General features: G+C 36.2%; 1 protein-coding gene across 1 annotated transcript in view; it reads left to right on the top strand.

Moving 5' to 3' along the window:
- The window catches only part of THSD7B (thrombospondin type 1 domain containing 7B), a 901,933-nt gene that overhangs the window by 754,719 nt on the left and 127,024 nt on the right, over window positions 1–20,190 (top strand). The gene's annotated exons all lie outside the window — the stretch shown is intronic.

Raw genomic sequence — 20,190 nt, 5'->3', positions numbered from 1 at the left:
TTCTATTTTATTATCCCTATTTTGACTTACTCAGAGTCACATAGCTAGTAAGTATCTGAAGCTGGATTTCAAAGCATTTATTTCTGACATCAGGCCCATCTATGCACTGGGCCACCTAGATACCTCATGGATCAGCAGATTTCCCACCACTGATGTCAAAGATCCAATTGGCTTTCTAGATGTAGCCTCTCCCCTATCTGCATCTTCCAGCTGGTTTCTGTTAGTTCCTTTCTGTTTTTTCAATATTTTCATCAAAAACTCAAATGAAGACACAAACTTTTAAATCCTGCATGTGATAGAAAACTCATAGAGATATTTAATGCATCAAATAACAAAGTCATGATGCAAAAATCTTGACAGGCTACAATATGTTAAATCTCAAATGACAAAAATCTAATATGACTGAAGTTAACCACAGCTCTTTGGTTCAAAAAATCAACTACACTAGTTCTAAACAAAGTGTATGTAAAAAAAAAGCCTCAATTAGAGACAATTATGTAACATGGCTGCCCCACTCCCAAAAAATATACCTTTTGCAATTTAATGTTATTTTCATAGAAATAGCGCTGAATGTAGAGTAAGAGAACCTGAGTTCAAAGGTCATCTCCTTCTCTTGCTATCCATGTGATATGGAGTAAATCATTCAATCTCTCTCTGGCCTCACTTCCATTATCTATAAAATGAAGATATTGGATGAGATGATCTGCAAGATCCTTTCCAGGTGTAAATCTATGACCCTATGAAGTATAGCACACAGAATAAGGGACATACTAGGCTCAGTAACCTCCACTCTAGTCCAGTTCTACATAGGTCATTGTATACAATGTAGAAGCCACATTGAGAAATTAGAAGATGCCAGGGGAGGGTGACTAGGATAGTTAAGTTGCCAGAAACCATCTGATATAAGTTATATTGAAAGAACCAAGGTTTAAGCAGTCTAAAAAATATTTTTTTGAAGACTCAACAGACATGATAACTATCTTCCACTGTTTAAGAACTAATCTAATTCATCTATGTGGAAGAAGAATTAGACTTGGTCTACATGGAAAGGGGGATAGAAACAACTGATAGGAATCGCAGTTATCCCTTCCATGTTGTGACTTCCCCATCTTGGTTTCAATGTATCGCAGGTTGGCATAAGAAATGAAATGGGGATTTTTTTAGGAGTTTTGCAAAAATTGTAGATGGCAAGTGAAGGCCAGCAGACAACCTGGAAAAAAGTTTGGAAGTAAAATTTGGAACTCAAAATCTCGTGGAAGTAAATGTTGAAAACTAAAAATAAGTAAATTAATTAATTTTTAAAAATATGTTCACAAAAAAAAGTAAATTAGAGAAGGGAAGGAAGTATTTTATAAATTGTGATGGGGAAAAATTCTTATCTAATATAGGGATGGTATTGATAGTAAAAAACAAAATATACAATTTTAGTTTCATAAAATAAAAATTTTGAGAGGTTTAGACTTGTCCACAAAAAAAAGTTTGGAAACTCAGAAATGCATAAGACATATGTAGAGTATTGTATAACATCAACATATTTTATCTTTTAATACCATAATGATTCAGACCTTCTCTGGTATGAAGGGAAGGCCAAAATTTTTACATGGATTTTCCAGATTGCTGGGGCCCTGCACCCCTAATCTCCATGATGTGGAAGGGATAACTATATAAGTAATGATATTTTTGTCTCAATGTAAGGAAAAATTTTTCTAAGAAGCAAAGGTGTTGTCAAAAGGAATGGGCTGGAATATTCCTATTCAAACAAAAGTGGAGTGATCATTCATCAGAGGCTTCATGAAACATTGAGATTTGTTTACTTGGCATCTCAGATCTTTTCTAACTTAGAGATCCTGGGATATTGAATCTAGCTGCATGGATGCTAGTCTCCTGGCTTTTTTTTCTACATGTGTTTGAGGGAAGGAGCTGAGTGAAAGGTAAGTTAGTTACCTGCAGTATTTCAACAGATGGTTTTCCCAAGTGCCCAGAATGGCTTTGTGTAGAATGATTAGAGACCGTCTGTTTTTTTGGAATTCTTTTATACCAGAAAGCTTTTCAGTGGTTCATGGTGTTGTCTTTTATCCCCTGTTACCATTTCTCATAGAAATGTTTAGGACCAAGTGTTAAAACATCCACTTGCAGATAGACACTGTGTTATGTCACATTCAATTGCATTTTAAAGTCATAAAGGCAATGTGGTATGGTGGAAAGACAGATGGATCTGAAAGTTGAGGGGCTAGTTTTAAACCCTGGCTCTGCTACTTACCACTTATGGGATTTCTCTAGGATTCAGTTTATTCATCTCTAAAATGGGAATAGTGTTTCCTCTCTCTACTTCATGGACGAGTAAAACTGAAAGTGCTATAGAATAATGAATGATGATTATTATTTCTACTTTTGAAAGATTTCATTAGTATGTCTATCGTGTTTAGCTCAAGTCTGAGATAACTGGAACTCTCTGCATTATTAGCTTCCCTCTATCATTTGGTCAGCTAGTCAATATATAGCACAATCTGAGCCAGTGGTTAGTGGTAGATCTGCTTTACCCCCTTTATATTATTCAGCCACAATTATTTTATTGTGGATCTTCTTGTATAGGACACTGGGAGCCTCCTGCCTTTCTCTGTTCCTTCCCCTCTCTCCACTTCAAAGTGAGAATTTTGACTACAGCAACACTTAGATATGCTGTAAACTAGTACTTTTCAATTAGCCTTTAATAAAATTCTCAGCTTGATGAAACTAGGGTCAAAATCTGAGCCAAGATCCCAATTTATCACTCTGTGATAATGTGACTGGGATTCCATTATCCAATCAATCTCACCTCTCATTTCTGCAAAGGTCAGGCTATGCCATTCTTGGGTTGTAAAACACCACTTGTGGTGGAACCTCTCACTTTACATTTGTCCCAGAAACATCAAGCTCATTTATGGGAGTCACCTAGACCAAGGGTTCATATTTTAAAAAGTCATTTTGAGCTAAGCCTGGCCTTCCACTTTAACAGAGAAAGCCATTAGAGCACAATTCAGTCAGAGAACTATTTCCTTTTATTCCAGTACCCACAGGGGAAGGGAGAGAAGTAAAGTGGTTAAAAAATACTGAGTGAAATATTTGTGTAGAAAGTCTTTTTAAGGGTATTTTAATATGTGATTTATTTTTCTCTGTTATTCAGCATTGTTAGGGCTAAGAGTGGGAATAAGGGGAAAAAAGAATATATGTTGTTTGCTTGGAAGAAGACTCATTTATTCCCTTTGAATATAATCTTTTAGAAGCCTCCATTTTCTAGTTTGAGTTCTCTCTGTACGCTTTCTCTCTCTTTCTCTTTCTCTTTCTCTCTGCCTCTGTCTTTGTCTCTCTCTGTGTCTCTGTCTCTGTCTCTCTCTAAAAAAAAAGAAAAGCAGGTTTGTCTACAAAAAAAGGGCTTATTTCATTAGCTCGAATCTGTTTTCTTTAATTTACTAGGGAAATTTATTTCATCAGGCTTTAAGAACTTTGATGCCTGTCTGTCATAGGGAGGCTTTACTGTAATGAACCAGGGATTCTGTTACTATAAGCACACAGTTACCATACATACCATATGATTAAAAAAATCAATCAACAAATATTTTCAAAGAACCTACTATGTTACAGGCACTGCGCTTAGAAATGGAATTAGAGTTGGAGGTAGAAATGGAATCAGTCACAAACGGAATGTCAGACATTGGGGACACAAACAGAAAACAAATGAATTTTTACTTTCAAGGTTTCTAGTGAATATGGAATCACAAAGAGCTGGGTGAATTCTCAACTCAGACACTAAGCGTGTCTACATATGTATGCCAGTCTTTTATCCTCTTTGGGTTTCAGTTTTTTCATCTGCAAAAGGGGAATCATACTACCTATACCACCTATCTCACAATGTGGTTATAAGGCTCAGACAAGACAATACAGGTAAAGGGCTCTGCAAACCTTAGAGCTCTAGATAATTATTGTGGTTTCATCATTATTATTATGACAGTTTTCTAATTATGATTTTCCTTTTGGATTTGGTCCTGGAATCTAAACCAAACTGGGCATTGGTGTTTGAAGTAGGGATAAACCTCCAAGATGTCCAGCCTGTTTCCTTCTGGTTTCATATAGCAGATTATTCTAGCATAAATTGGTAAAGCTAGGCAGCCATAAATTCACAAAATTTTTTTTTGTTTTAATTGCCTTATGTTTTCAGAGTACTGTGCTTATCCCTGGAAAAGATAAAAAGTTGAGACCAAACATTGTCTCTGATTTCAGGGAGCTTACTATCTAATAGAATTGTAAACTTTCTGAAGGCTTAATCTGTTCTGTTTTGCCTTAGTATCTTCTGTACCTTACACAGTACCTGGTACATAATAGGAATTTAATAAATGAATTTTATTTGGATATAGAACTATACTACAAAATGTTAAGTACAAAAGGGAGGAACAGTGTGTCATGTGAGGTCTAAAGGGGGACAGGGAATTATTAATTAGGGACATCACAGAAGTCTGTTTCATGAAGGTTACATTTGAGTGAGGAAGAGTAAAGAATCAAATCTAAGACCAAGATTTGGAACCTAGGGGATTGGCTGGTGCCACAGACAGAAATAGTGAACACAGAAGGCAAGGTTAGCCTTTTTAATTTTTTTGGAGGGAGTAGGACAAAAACCATAACTAGTCTTGGGGAAAAAAAAACTTTCTTGGCAATTTTTTAAAGACTGTTCAGTTCGTTAGTGATTCACTCAAAATATTAGGCCACTAGGAAGTAGCAAACTACTCTGGTATCTTTGCCAAGAAAATCCCACAAACAGTATGGTCCATGGGGTCAAAAAGAGTCAGACACAACTGAATAACTGAACAACACATAGAGGAAATCTATGTGTGTGTGTGTGTGTGTGTGTGTATTTTCTGATATTGTTGATTCACTTCTTATGAATGGCAACTACTGCTGATTTTGGGGGGCTATATCTTCTATACACTCTCCATTTGTATGCAGTCATTATAGTCTTTCCAGCAACCCTATTAACACTTATGTATATTGATTACTAAATGGGCAGCTCAGTGGTGTAGTAGATAATCCTTGGAGTCAGAAATATCTGAGTTCAAAATCTGCCTAAGATACTAACTAGTTACTATAATGTGTAAGTCACTTAACCAGCTAAGTCATTTAAACTTTAACTTCAACTTTCTTATCTGTAAAATGGGAATAATTGTACTTAACAGGGTTGCTGTGAGAGTCAAGCAAACTAATACATATAAATTATATGCAAAGTGCTTTGAAAACTATAAAGCATTATGTATATGTCAGCTATTCTTAGTCTTCCATTTGCATTCTTGCATACATTCATGTGTTTATCCCACCTAAGCTTAATTTAATCACATTTTCTTAAAGCATCAAGTCTATGCTTCCTTTTCTTTTACAATCCATTCCTTTCTAGTACCTTATAAAGTATTCCAGATGTCCTATGTACTTAACCAGAGTATTAACTCTCTCTCATTAAGAGAGATGTTAATTAAGCATTACAATATACAATATATTACAATATACAATATAAAAGTCTTTTACATGCCTATTCTTGTATACCTTAGTTTCCCTTCTTTTATTTGACTATTTTATTCTGTCATCAGAATTCCCAATGATTCCATTTCTGAATATGGGATCCTCCAAGGATAATAAAGAGAGAAAATTATAGTTTACATATAAATTTGAGGATCATCATGAGCTTATTTCCTTAATTATTCTAGTCAGTCACATGCTTAGGATTCTCAAAGTTATGCTCACAACAGGGATAGTATTAGTCCCATTGCCCAGTTTGAGAGTAGAGTACTAGACATGTATTTGTTTTGACAGACAAATTTGTACCTCATGTTAACAGATTAGGTTATTCCTCAACTATAATACCTCACCATTATCCATCTGTAACTAATCATACCTTTAAGAGGTGGAAATCCTAGGTACCCTCTTAAACTAATTGTCAATAGCAAAGGCTAGAGTCTTTCTATGAAGAAGTTATATTACCTAAACAATTCTGTTCTAAACACACACTCACAAACACTTTTTTTTCCCCAACATATTATGGTTCCCTTGGGGCCTTCCACTGCCTTCTTCTACAAATTGGGCAAAAAGATATTTTTATATCTATATGGATTATAAGACATTAAGGTATATAGAATATTCAATATTATATATAAAATATGCTATATAAATATTATATATAGAATGTTCAAAATACTTGTGAAAGACCTCCTGAAAAAAAGAAAAGAGGTAAAGATCCCAGCATCTGGCCAAAGTGTCCTAGAGCATGCGTGTCAGTATCAATATTACTGTGCCCCACAGAAAGTAAAATTCTTGATAGAGACTTTTTTTTTTTGGTGAAGCCTCTACTATATAGGCATAATTAAGAATTTTTGTACCCTCAGCAAGTGACACAAAGTACATTTTCAGTTACAGTAGAACAAGGGAATAGGGCAAGGCAAGATAAAACTCATTCTAGCCTGCTAATAAATTCCTAGGTTGAATACTGATTTTTTTAATTTTATTTTTGATTTAAGGAATAAAACAAGCATTTCTATTACAGTACAATAAAAAAGACGATTGTACATGAAACTGCAAATCTATTATGCATGACTTGCCATTCCTTTCAAATATACAACATAATTTTCTTTTTTTCCTTCTCTCCCCACCCTAGGCCACCATTAGACACAATAGGTGTGTGTGTATGTATGTAAAATTATTCTACTCATATTGATATTTATCAGTTCTTTCTCTGAATAACAATTCTTGCTACCTAAGCACTAAGCTTTGTTGTTTCAATGCTGATGAAGAGTTGTAAGTTTCATCAGGGCCTTGAAACAAGGCACCATTCACTCTACCCTAGTTACAACTCTTCTCTTCAGCACAAACCAACCACAATTAAGATTCCTGACTCGTTTCTTAAAGGCCCATAGTATGGTTTTTCCAGATCTCCCTGGGTTTCTAATTCCATGTTGTTTTTCTCCTCATGCAAGTTAGTCAATGAACATAGTCTGTGTTGTGAATGTCGGGGCTACTAGCTTGCCCTGTGCAAAATATAATATTCCATATGCCATGGCAGAAGCAGAATATATCCCTACAAATTAAGTCACTTTGCAGAGAAAGATAGCAGCACAGCATCTCTGTTTCCTCAGTCTCTCTCATCTGTTGGTCTCCTTCATTCTAATTATTTACAAAGCAGGATGGCACCCAGCTGAGATGTCACTTTATCTTCTCCTGAACTGTCTATGTCAACATACTCTCTCTGTCAGCCTACATTACACAGTGGGAGTTTAATCAGTGCCTCTTAATAGTTTTCATTTAAATTGAAGATAAAAATCTATATTGAAAAACACATCAGCTTTCTATTATATACAGAGGGATTGTTCACTTTGTGAGATTAGCTTCAACAATATGTTTAACTAAAGATTGGCTTTCACCACCTATGCAACAAACTACCAGAACTATTATCCATGGGGGCAACTCAGAGAATGCCAATTTCACATTAACTGAACCATATACAATGAAAAAGATAAACTTTTGGGGCATGTGTATGCACACGTATACGTGTGTGTGTATGTGTGTGTGTATGTGTGTGTTGGGGAGGATGTGTTAGAAGCTGCTCAAACGCCAGTACTCTCTTATATGCCCTTCAATGTTAGGATCAAATGAGACACTCAAGTCACTAAACAGTTAGCTAAAAGGAATTTACTTTGCCCAAAAACAGCAAGGATTTGCAACAGGGATATAGTCTCACTTAGCTCCTAGAGATACTGCCTTCCTTGTCTCCATATACAGTTGTGTCTGTGTTTCAGGGCAAGATATGGGGAAGGGCATGGTAACTTAGGTGGTCTTCATAAATCCATCAAACCAGAGGGGCCTGTATTCCACGTGACTGAGACTTTTTTATGTCCTTAGATGAACAGGAAGATGCCAGGGCCAATCAGGTCCCAGAGACAGTTTTGTCTCCTTTTAGGAAAAGCTAATCCCTGTTGAAAGAGGGAAGGAGGGCGGTTCAGGATTTTTTCCTGGACTTACATACATTGTGAATTGAAGGAAAGAAGTTGTTTCAGGGAAACTTTGTTAGAGATTAGTCCTGTAGGGGAAGAGGAAATTGGGGAAGTGGCAAGAATTGGAAAATAGTCAAATAATTAATGCATCTTGAATTATGTATTATTTGAATGACCTAAGGCTAATTTATTGAGGGTAACGGAGAGTTGATTATTTCTTGGGACTTTATTGTCTTGCCATTTACTGAATAAAAGGATGATCTGAGGCTTGGGGTGGATGGGTTATATCATGATCCAATTGAGCTGGAGAGGGAGTCAAAGGACAGCCTTGCTTCCACTATGTTATGATTTGGGCTCACATTCCTCAAAAATCTATCTGTTTCCTATCACAAGAATGAAGGAAATGTGAAAATGAAGAACTATAGCTAGTATATGGGATTTTAACATAGGCCTGGGTTTTTGGTCTAGAGGGCCAGGTGCTGAATGATTAAGCCAAGGTAGGTGATATAAGGGAGTGAGGTGAAGAGCTAAAAATCACAGTCATGCCACAAGTTCAACTCTCAGGAAGTAAGGATACTTTGATATCAAAGGAACAAAAGATGAAAGAAGTAAAGAGATGCTACCATGTTTGTTGTTGTTACCGTTGTTTTGTTGTGCCTAACTCTTCATGACCCCATTTGAAGTATTCTTGTGAAAGATACTGGAGTGGTTTTCCATTTCCTTCTCCAGCTCATTTTCCAGATGAGGAACTGAGGCAAGCAAGGTTAAGTGACTTCTCCAGGGTAATGCAGCTAGTAAGTGTCTCAGGACAGATTTGAACTCAGAAAGAGGAGTCCTCCTGTCTTCAGGGCTGGCATTCTATCTGCTATACAACTAGCTGCCCCATGCCAGAATGTATAATTCATTAAAAGGACTATTCAGTGAAGCAGGTACACTAGAAAAATACAAGCAGTGACATTCATTTTGTGTAAGTAGTATCCTTTCCTTTTAAGAAGAATCCTTGCCCTCAATATATTCTAGGAAGATAGAAAGGGAAGGAGATAATTATCATGACTGTTCTCAGGTCAAACTTCCTATTAGGTTTAAAAAGCACAAACAGATGTTAGCAATTTGTGGAGGCAATTCATTTGATGGAATCAAATTTCTTTTAAAAAAAAGTTCTGTTATCATTTAAAGGTCATAATTAAGGAGAGAGTATGTATTGTGTGCACTCTGAAAAGAAGGGTAGCCTTAGAAAACAAATGTGGTGATGAGCTCTGGTCATTCTGGAAGGGTCCATTTATGAACTATGCTGCTGTAGATTTCAAAGAGAGTGGTCTCCAGAGTGGAGGAAATGAGGAGATTGGTAGGGTTGGCAGAATCAATTAGTTAGTCTAAAGCTGACAGCGGCAACTCCTAGTGAATAACAATCACAGAGGGCCAGAACTCTAGGAAGCCCTGATTCAGAACACCTGCCCCCTTGATCTTCTTACAGCATAAATCAATGGAAGTAAGAGGATTTCCCACTAATAGAACACTGAAAGCATTCATGGACACTTTTTAAAATGGAAAACACAGATGTCATATTTTGGAGAACACTCCTGCCATCAGAAAAAACAAAGAGGATTGTGACCAGAACATAGGTTTTTGTTTTTTAAGACCCATACTAGACTCTAAAGAAGTGATAGGAGTCCACACATATAAAGTCTGTATTTATAGACATCACTTTTTTAGCTTATATTTCCCTGTTGGATATTTTCAACTTGATGTCTCATAGGCATATCAAACTCAACAGTCTAAAATTAAACTTTTTATCTTTCTCTCTAAATTCACCTCCCTTCTGAACCTTCCTATTTCTGTTAAGGCCACCACCATGCTTCTTATCAACCAGGCATATAACCTGACTGTTATCCTTCATTTTTAACCTTCCTCTATTTTAAACATCAAAATAGTTATCAAATCTTTTCTTTTTTTCCTCCAAAAATATTGTTTAATTCTACTCCCCTTCCCTTCATTCACAAGGCCACTATACTAGTTCAGGCCCTTGTCACCTCTCTCCTGAACTACTGAAGTCACCTTCTATTAGGAGTCCTCACCTCAAGTCACTCCCCTCTCTAATGCCGTTGACAGATACTTAGCTGTCAAAGGATTTCCCTAAAGTAAAGGTCTGGTGATGCCAGTCCCATACTCAGTAAACTTTAATGGCTTCCTATGCTCAATAAGCCAACAACCATTTATTAAATGCTTACTATGTGTGAGGTACTGTGTCAAGCCCTGCATATTAAAAAAAAATAGACAAGAAAAAGTCACTGTCCTCAAAGAAGATACATTCTAATAATGGAAATGACATTTAAATAATAAAATACGCAGAAAAGTCAAAAGGTAATATAAAAGGGGAGGCATTGGCATCTGGGGAGGGACTAGAAAAGGCCCCCTGCAGAAGGCAGATTTTGAGCTAAATCATTTGGAAAGTTAGAGAAACTAAGAGGAGGAGGTGAGGATGCAGAACATTCTAGGCGTAGAGGATAGTCACTTCAAAGACACAGTGGGGAATGACATGGTCAGGCCTCTACTTTAGAAAAAAATCACCTTGGTGTGTGAGTGGAAGATTAAAAGACAGAGAGTAACTTCAGTCAGCATCACCAGTTGGGAGGCTATTACAAAAGGCTTTGTTTATCTTTGATTTTTTTCCCAGTGGGGGGTAGAGGTAGAAAGGAGAGAAAACAAGCAATTTTTAACTGAAAAAAATCTAATTAAAAATTAATTTGCAGAAAAAAAAGATGAAAGATGATAAGGGCCTAAAGTAAGATTGTGGCTATATGAGTGGGAGAGAAGTATAAAAGAGATGTTGCGAAGACAGAAATTGTAATACTTGACAATAAATCAGACACATACGTAGGGCACGAGTTAGGAGTAGAGAGTTAAGCAGTGAGCCTGGGTGAATGAGAGGATGATGATGTTCTCAATAAGAGTAAAGAAATTTGGAAGAGTGTGATTTTCAAAATAAAAAAAAGTAATAGCTTCTTTTTGGACATATTTAATTTGGGATGGCTATGGCATCTCCAGTTCAAGATGTCTAAGAGGTAGCTGGAAATGACTGAATCATAGCTCAGGAGATGACATTAGGAGTAGATGTATAGGTCTGGGAATTATCTGTGTAGAGATGATCATTAAAACCATTGGAGCTAATGACATCACCAAGTGAGATATTATAGAATGAAAAGAGAAGAAGATCCAGGATGGAGTCTTGGAGGACATTCACAATTAATGATGATGATCATAATGCAGAGACATAAAAAGAGACTGAAAAGGAGAAATCCTGTGGATAGAAAGAGAACCAGAAGACAATCATCTCATCAAAACCTCGAGAAGAGAGAGCGTCCCTATCACAAAAGGTGATCGACGGTCAAATGACACAGAAGTCACGAAGGATCAGGATTTTTTAAAAAGCCACTTGATTTGGCAATTAAGAAATCACTGGTAACTTTGGAGACGTCAATTTCAAAGTTTCAGTTGAATGATGAAATTAGAAGCCATGTTGCAGCAGCTCAAGAGAAGACCAGAGGAGGAGAAGTGGATGCACAGATTGTAAATGAGTTTGTCGGGGAGCTCATCCACAATTGAGAGAAGAAAACTAAGACAATAGTTGACAGGGATGGCAGGATCAAATGAGGATTTATTTTAAATATGGGTACAGCATGAGCACATTTGTAGACAAAAGCTAGGCTTAATTATAATCTCTACTATTTAGCATTTAAAGCCTTTCACAATCCAACCTGACACTTCCTTCCCAATTTATATTTTATTCTCCTTCTTATATTCTATTGTACCACTAAACTGTTGAGTCTGCTTACTATAACTTAGAAATGACACTTCATTTTCTATTTCTGTTATTTTGTATTGACTCTTCTCCTTGCTCAGAATGAACACTCATATCAACTCTTCCTCTTATTTCCTTTAAAATTCTATTGAAGCAACATTGACCACATGAAGTCTTTCCTTTTCTCCCCAGTTTTCAATGAAAATAATAATAGTAGTGGTAGTAGTAGTAGTAGTAATAAATCTTGTGTGTATGTATATGTGTGTATAATTTGTGGCCTCCCCCAAAACAATGGACTTTCCTTGAGGACTGAAACTATTTCATTGTGTCTTTGTATAATGTTCACCCAGAATAGTATGTGGTATGGAGTACATGCTTAATAAGAACTTGTTGATAATATGATATATGAGATATGATGTGATATGCTATGCTATGATGTCATGTGATATCATCTTATGTACCAACTTGGTGATGTAGTGGCTAGCTCTTTAGGCCTGGATTCAGAAAGGCTTGAGTTTAAATTTGGTCTCAGACACTTTCTAACTGTGTGACCCTAGGCAACTCTGTCTCACATTCCTCACCTGTGAAATGGGGATAATAATAGCATCTACCTCTCAGTGTTGTTGTGAGGACCAAATGAGATATTTGTGAATTACTTAGTATCAGATCTGGCACATAGTAAGCACTTAAGAAATGATAGTTTCCATTCTTTCATTAAAAAATCTATTCTTTATTATTTTCATCTTCTAAATGGAAAACCTAAAATTAAAAAAAAGTAAAATCAATAAATACATTTAATTAAATTAATTAAACTTTTAAAAATAAGCAATTTAAACATAGCATTGTGTACTTTATAAATCAATTTATAGAGAAGTCTCTGAATTCTGGGTGTGGTGTAGTAGGAATAGCACCAAAGTGACATTCCTAAGACTGAGATCTAGTTTTAACTCCATTTGACCCTGAACAGCAAACTTACTGTTTCTGAACCTCAGTTTTTCATCTATTAAAAATTCATCTAAAAAAATTAAGATTCCTCCCATTTGCCCCTCTCTTTCTAATAGGGTTGGCAAGAGGATCAAATGAGATAATTGCTTACAAACCATAAAGGTCTGTACAAGTTAAGATCCACAGATGGTTAGAGCTCCAAGGGACCTTAGATCATCTACTAACTAACCAAGAACTTCCGCCACAAAATAACATGAAGTAGTTATACACTCTTAGCTCAAAAAACTCTTGAATTTAATATTTTTTAAAGTGTAGGACATTGTATTTACCTCGATTAAAATTCTTTATGTTAGCTTTGGAAAATTAACAGGCTGTTAAAAAAAACTTATTGAATCTCAATTTTTTTTTATCCTGTATTCCACTATCATGCCACATAAACTATCTCCATATTACTACCCAAGTGAGAAGTCTACTAAGTCATTCAGCAAAGGAAGTATGTTGGGATGACATGACCCCATGCTTAATGAAGTCACACTATATCTGAGGAGTTGTTACTTCCTTTTCTAGATGTCTGCAAACCATTTCTTTTATAATATATTCTTGAATTTTGCTCTGGAGTTGAAGTGGGATTCATTGACCTATATCTTGCAAAATCTACATTCTCCTGTGTTTTGAAAATAATGAAACCATTTGCCCTTCTCTAGTCTTGCAGTATTTCTCCTGATTTCCATGAATTTTCACAGATCACCAACAGTGTCTTAGCCATCACATCAGCCAAAGTTCGGATTGTGAGAGTGAGTGTGCGCTCTTTTACTGTCTCTTTAGACAAGTTGGATTTCAAAGCCCAATTATCCATTTTAGTTCTACTCTTTTCACTTCAAAGATCATTCTCCATGGAAGATAAAACAGAAGTAAAGTAAGATAAAATGAAAACTGCCTTCTTATTTAGTGTCTCTATTCAAAGGATAATTTGAAATTTATTTATCAGTAGAATGTTAGCACCTTGTGGGAAGGATATATTTCATTTCTATTTTTGAATACTCAGAAATATGTGTCCTTTTAAAAAAAAGTGTGTTAAATTCAACTGTCCTCTGATCCTCCATTTGAAGTAGTCTGATCACTTCTTGTATCCTCCTCTCTCCTCTAATTAAGCTAAAATGTCCATTTTGTTGTCTTAAAGATTCAGTCATCACATCAATAAATATTTTTTTAATCACCTGCAATATACCAGTCAGGTACTAAGTGATAGGATAATACATCCTCAACTTCACAATCTTCTGAGCCCTCATATTCTTGATATTATTCTTATAGGACCTTTTCTTATATTCAGTGTCTAATAATACCACCTTCCTGTAGTTCATTCCTTTATGTTTATTTTATAAAAAAAAAAAAAACAAGTTGGTCAATATATTTCTTTTGTACCTTCCTGTATCTCTTTAACCCTTCTTTTCTTTCTTTATGAAATAATTTCTGTTTAAAATCATCATTCATGATAATTTTCCATACTTCTTATGCTGACTTCCTCCATATAATTTTAGGCTGTGGGATTTTCTCTCTCCCTTTTTTAAATAGTTGAAATATCTTCCCCTCAAATCTATGATACATGTCATATTATACTTAATTGGTCCATTCTTTATCTGTTATAAACTTAAGACACAGTTCTTCCTTGATGGTTAGAATCAAATCTGGAATAGCTGTTCTCATTAGTCTTCCTATCTTCTAAAGCATGAAATTACCTTTAAGACAATAATTAATTAGGGGCTGCCTGAGAGAAAGTCATTGCAAATATAGCCATTATAGCATCCTCTAGATATAGATTTAAAAGGACCTTAGCCCTTAGCACAGTACCTGACACATAGTAGGCACCTAATTAGTATTTATTGAATTTAATTGAATATAGTTCAACTCACTTTACTGATGAAGAGGTTAAATGACTTGATCAGTGTCAGGCAAGTGGTAAATGGCAGAACCCAGTTTCAAATCTAGGTCCACTGATTCTAAACACAACACCCCTCCACTGCACACTGTTGTCCCTTCCTCATCAAGGCTCTATAAAGCCTATATGCATGACCTATGGTTGGATTTCTGAATTCTTCCCCTCTTTCCTCCTCCTGCCTAGGCAGCTGGTAATACCTCCATAGTATCCCTTCTTTTTCTTCCTTCATTTTCTACCTGATCTTCACTCAAAAATTCATTATCAGAATTCCCCTAGCTGAGTCATGGATTTTCTCACATGAGTGTACCTTTTAAAATATATAATGTTACTCTGTCAATCCATTTTTATCGATTCTGTTCCCTTTGGTATAACTTTCCAAAGTCATATTCCAGGCAAAAGTCCTACCTACAAGGTCAGTCATTGGTGGAGGTGGAGAGGGAGATTCCAGTTATCAGAAGGGGTAGTGGTGAGACTTTACTTTCTGGTGATATTCTGAATACAGTAAGAGTAGGAGTTGAGTCAATGGACTTTCTAGAGAGACTGACCTCAGGTTTAGAACACCCATTTTTGCCAAGTATTCAATCACTCCTTCTTGATAATATGGGATGTGTCTGGTTTCTATTACCTCCACAATCAGGAAAGCTCTACATTTCAGAATGTTTTGTTTTGTTTTGTTTTGTTTTAATAGAGATTGACTTATTGCTTCAGGACCAGGGGAACAAGTCAAGTCCCAATTAGAGTTTAGTTTCCATCTCTAACCTTATAAGTGGGATATAGTTCCCAGTAGGTTAACACAAATGGTTAATGGGGTGTTTACAACAATGTGGTTTGCATAGTGTTTGCATAGGGGTACAGAGGTCAGTAAAGTAGAGACAGAAAATGCGAAGTAGATGGGGCTATTAATGCTGAGCAGCACCTGCAACTGTCCGCACAGGCCTTTTGTGCTAAGACTTTCGGGACACCCTGCATGAATGTGTTCACAGCCAGGGTCCATTCCAAGTACCATCTAGTCCCAAGAGTATAGAATAGCATTAGTGACCAGTCCAGAGAGATTTGCACTTCTAAGTATGCATTCAAATTGACTTCTATTAGATCTTCAGACCTCACAAAACTGTTTCAGAGCAATGTAATTCCTAATGTGAGAAGAGCACTAGGTGTGCTATTTAATTACTTGTGTGACCTTGGGCAAATCACTTAATGTTTCTTTGTCTCAGTTTCCTGATCTGTAAATTAAGGGATAAGACTATCCTTGTTCAGACTATTCTCACCTAATTTTGTACCTGAGCCAGAATTTTAGGAGGGAAGATAAATTGCTAAAGAAATCCCCAAACCCTCACTTTCCAGACTGTTCTTGAGTTTTCTGGACCATGGTTTCTTATCATTAGTGTTTATCATTTTAGGTTAATATGAATAGACATTGCTTTCTTAAGAGTTTATGATCACTAAATATGTGTGAAAAGAACCCAGTCCAACTGTAATATGCATTAAAATTTACAGAAAAAACTGAACTTAGTTCATTTGATCAATTCTAGTGAAGGAGACTTCATTCAATAAATATTGAGAGAATTAATGAATGAGTTTATGATATGACTTTCACACTGGCAAAATTTAAAAAAAATTCCTAAATGAAGGAGTAATGAAAAGGACCCATTACTAGTGGTATGAAATGTAACCCTTGTCATAGAACTCCAATCTTGACTCTGAGTTCTTAAACATCTATGGACCTATTAAGCTCTGTTATTTTCTTCCTAATTTGTACCATTTAAAAAATGATTTTCAGTTAACTTTCCCATGGTTCATTTCTCTTCTTCAGACCATGTTCAAATAGTTCCCTGATAAAGTCTATGCTTTAACACAAACCCATTTTAAAAGTAAAATAACCATGAGCTAAATAGCAATGTGAAATAGCCACAACTTCAAGAACTGACACTAGAGGAAATTGGGTGTCGGAGTAGTTAATTTTTATCCTTGAATGCCCTATTGGCTTTGTTCCCTTTTGTGCTGGTTGTTGATCCTATGGGCAAGATTCTATCCCAGCAGGACCTGGGCTAGGAGGAAGACAATAGCCTTCTCTCTAACCTGCACTTCTTCTGAGACAGAGGCTTTCATTAACATAAAATCATTAAGTACTTTCCCTTGAGCACTGTGTGTATGCATGCATGCATGTATGTATGTATGTATATGTGTGTGTTTATTTTACCAACATGCTAGAATGGAAATAAATGGGTATTCTTTTTTTCTAAAATTTCTTTGTGATATTTAAATAATTCCCTAGGGGGGGAAAATCACACTGAATGATCCTATTCTGTCTGGGAAATTTTAATTGGAAGGGCTAGCCATCCTCCCTCCTTTTAATAATTAGTTTCAAGTCCTCTTTGAAAACCACTGCTTCAACTCAACAAAAATATACTTAGTGCCTATTTCAGACAGAGTACTATACTAGAAGCTAAAGGAGGTACAGAGTTTAGATAAGCTATATTCCCTGCTTCCATAGAATTGGCAGTTTAATGTTGGAGATATGACTCGTGTAAATGACTAGAAGACGAAATAAGACGTGGTAAATGCATAACACGAAATTGATGGTGGTACTGTGGCTAAAGAGCTGGCCTCAGAGCCCTGAAGACTTGAGTTCTAGTCTTAACTTTCACATATACTATGGATGGGTGATCCTAGGCAAGTCACTTAACCATTTAGTAGTTCCAGCCAATTCTCGAAGATTATACATTACAGAGTAGATGCCAAATGAGCATTGATAGAAACAGTTCCTCTTCTTTGACCTTGATGCTGCCCGGAAGAGAGACCACTGTTCACCCGAAGTTGACACAAGCATTTTTAACATCACATTCTTTCCTGTTGCTGTCATCTCTGCTGAAGTGAATCAAGATTAGAGCTCTTAGAATGGTCGAGAAAACGAACACACGCTGTTTGCCAGGACACTGTGAGCTTATACTGATATAACCAGTTGATTTGGAACACTGGAATTCCATTTTTTCCTGTCTTGTTCCTCTCCACCCCACCCCCCATTTGCTTGTAAGGACAGTTATGCCCCAGAACTGTTCCTTCAGTTACATAAAATTCTGTTTGTGAAATGACATCATTGCCCCATTCATAATTCTTGTCTTGTTAGGGTTCTTCCAGTTGGTAAAACTTTCAGAGCTCTTGCCTTTGAAAAGTGGAAGGATCTCAATTTTGGATATTGTCATGTTTTCACCATTTTATTTTATTTTTTTGTTGGTTTTTTTTGTCTGTGTTGTTTTTTTTTTAATAAAGCTATATAAAGTTTGTGGATTAAAGAGAACAAATTTCTAAATTTAAAAAAAAAAGAAGAAACAGTTCCTCTTCTTGTGTACCTCATAGCAAATAAATCACAGGTCCATCCCCTGTTATTGCCCTTATATGCATAGCAGTGCTAGTTAATATCACAACAGGAAGTCTTCTTAGCACAGTCAAGGATTGAAAAGGTTTTAGAGAGAGTACTCTCAAAGAATATTTCATGAAGGAAATGGCATTTAAGTTCAGACTTAGAGAATGGAAAGAATTTCCAAAGGAAAAAAATGGTGTATGGGGACTAGGGAATTCCATGAATGGGAAATCATATGAATAAAAGCAAAGAAGCTAGAATGCATGGAGCATGCTGTGGGGGAAATGTGGATTAAACAGAATAAATTTCTCATTTTAAAAAAAAAGAAGAAACAGTACCAAGATTTCAGAAATGGGTGATTAGATGTGTCCCCCTTGCAATAGTAGCTTGGGATGTATGAGATGTTTCCGGAGGATTATCTTCTCTGCTGTGAGGACTGCTGAGTACTTTTCAGGGCTGCTCATACACCTTTGGTGTCCACCTGTTACCTCTCTCTCACCTGTGTCTCCAAAAAGATGTAGGCTGCACAGTGGCCACACTCGAGAAAACTGTCTCAGCAGATGGGCTAAATCAGGTTGAGGGTTACTGACAAGCCTCAAACCCATCGATGAGTTAGGGGGTGTCTCTCCAAGCATTTGAAGACTCTCCCATCAGAATGGGCAGATGGAAATTATTTGTTCCAACAGCTGTGAAGGCGGCTACAACAGGTGCTCTGGAGCTCTCACCTAGAACTTGGTCAGACAAGGAAAACACCAAGGTCATGCACTGTATACCGAGCCACTGCCAGGCATCTTGACTTTTGCCTTCCTGCTGGACTTCTATGATTCTGGAAGAAAGAGTGAGGCTGACAACTTTATGCAACTCTGTCTCACTTAAATATAATTTACCCATGAGTCAAGATATCACCCAGTGATGTCATTGGACCTCTTTAAAAATGAAAGATGAACAAGTAGCTTAGAATCTAAATAGGCATTTCAGTATCGAAACACAGGTATAGAACACACAAAATAAAAACACACAAATGAAACAAAAGAAAACAAAAAAAAACAATAAATGAATGAGCAGGATAATATTTATATCCTATTCAGGTCAAGGAGAAGTACATTCTTAAGCATAATTCTCCCTTGCATCAGAGTTTTGACTTTGATAAGTAAAACAAGTATAAACTGTCATTCGTATTGTTTGCGTCAGAAGCTATCATCAGTCTCATGGGATGCTCATCCTTTTGCTGTCCATCTCACCCATGAAAAGTAGAAAATTAACTGTCCTCCTCAATTTCCTCTCCCAATCCTGTCAGTGCAAGTGCTTTGATATAGATACTTTTTTATTTGGCCCATATGGCACAAAGAGCTTTGCTTAATATGTCTGATGTGCTGAAGAGTTCACAGAAAAACCTTGTGAAGCCAATAAAGGATTCATTTTCAGAGCTCCTGCCTTCAGTATATAGCCAAAGTCATTGGTGTCCTTTCAATTTGATATGTCTACTTTCATTTTTATAGGTCCTTGTCTTATCTTTATTGCCTTATCATTGCTTTTTGGACAGATTTCTTTGTTACAAGTTATCATCTTCATATTCTAATATAGAAGTTGGCTTCTGATCTTTTCATTCCCTTCATTTCAGGATGGACAGCATGAAATGTGATTCTTTTATTACTTAATTCCTTACTTTCCTCATACCTATTTCCACTTCCATTTCCCCATCTCCTTTCATTTGGCTCTCACATATATACATATATATATTTTTTACTTTGTGGTTTCTTGCAGCCTTCTATCCCTCTCTGTGAGAGAGCCAAATAGAACTCCATGGTTAAAAATAGTTTCTGACATTATTTGTGATTCCTAAAGTGTACCACAAATAACCTTTTCTCATTTGATTTCTAGCTAACATGCTGATGATGCTCCAATCTTGTTTTCAGATTATTCCATTACATAGTGCTTTCCCCTGCATTCACAAAGTTGCTAGTAATGGTTCTGTCTGGGTAACACTTGCAGAGTCATCATTTACAATTTTATGAAGTTGGAAAGGCAAAGAAGAGAAACACTGGAGTTCAATTGCTTTTTTGAAAGGGGAAAACCACAATTAGCTGTTTAAGTAAGAAGCTATATTTCTTGACTTACAGGTGTCTTTGTGTTATAGAGCAATATC

The sequence above is a fragment of the Vombatus ursinus genome, unplaced genomic scaffold, assembly GCF_900497805.2.
Source record: "Vombatus ursinus unplaced genomic scaffold, bare-nosed wombat genome assembly UNPS02014816.1, whole genome shotgun sequence".
Classification (NCBI taxonomy): Eukaryota; Metazoa; Chordata; class Mammalia; order Diprotodontia; family Vombatidae; genus Vombatus; species Vombatus ursinus.
The sequence above is the reverse complement of the archived record's forward strand: the minus strand, read 5'-3'. Positions and strand labels throughout refer to the sequence as shown.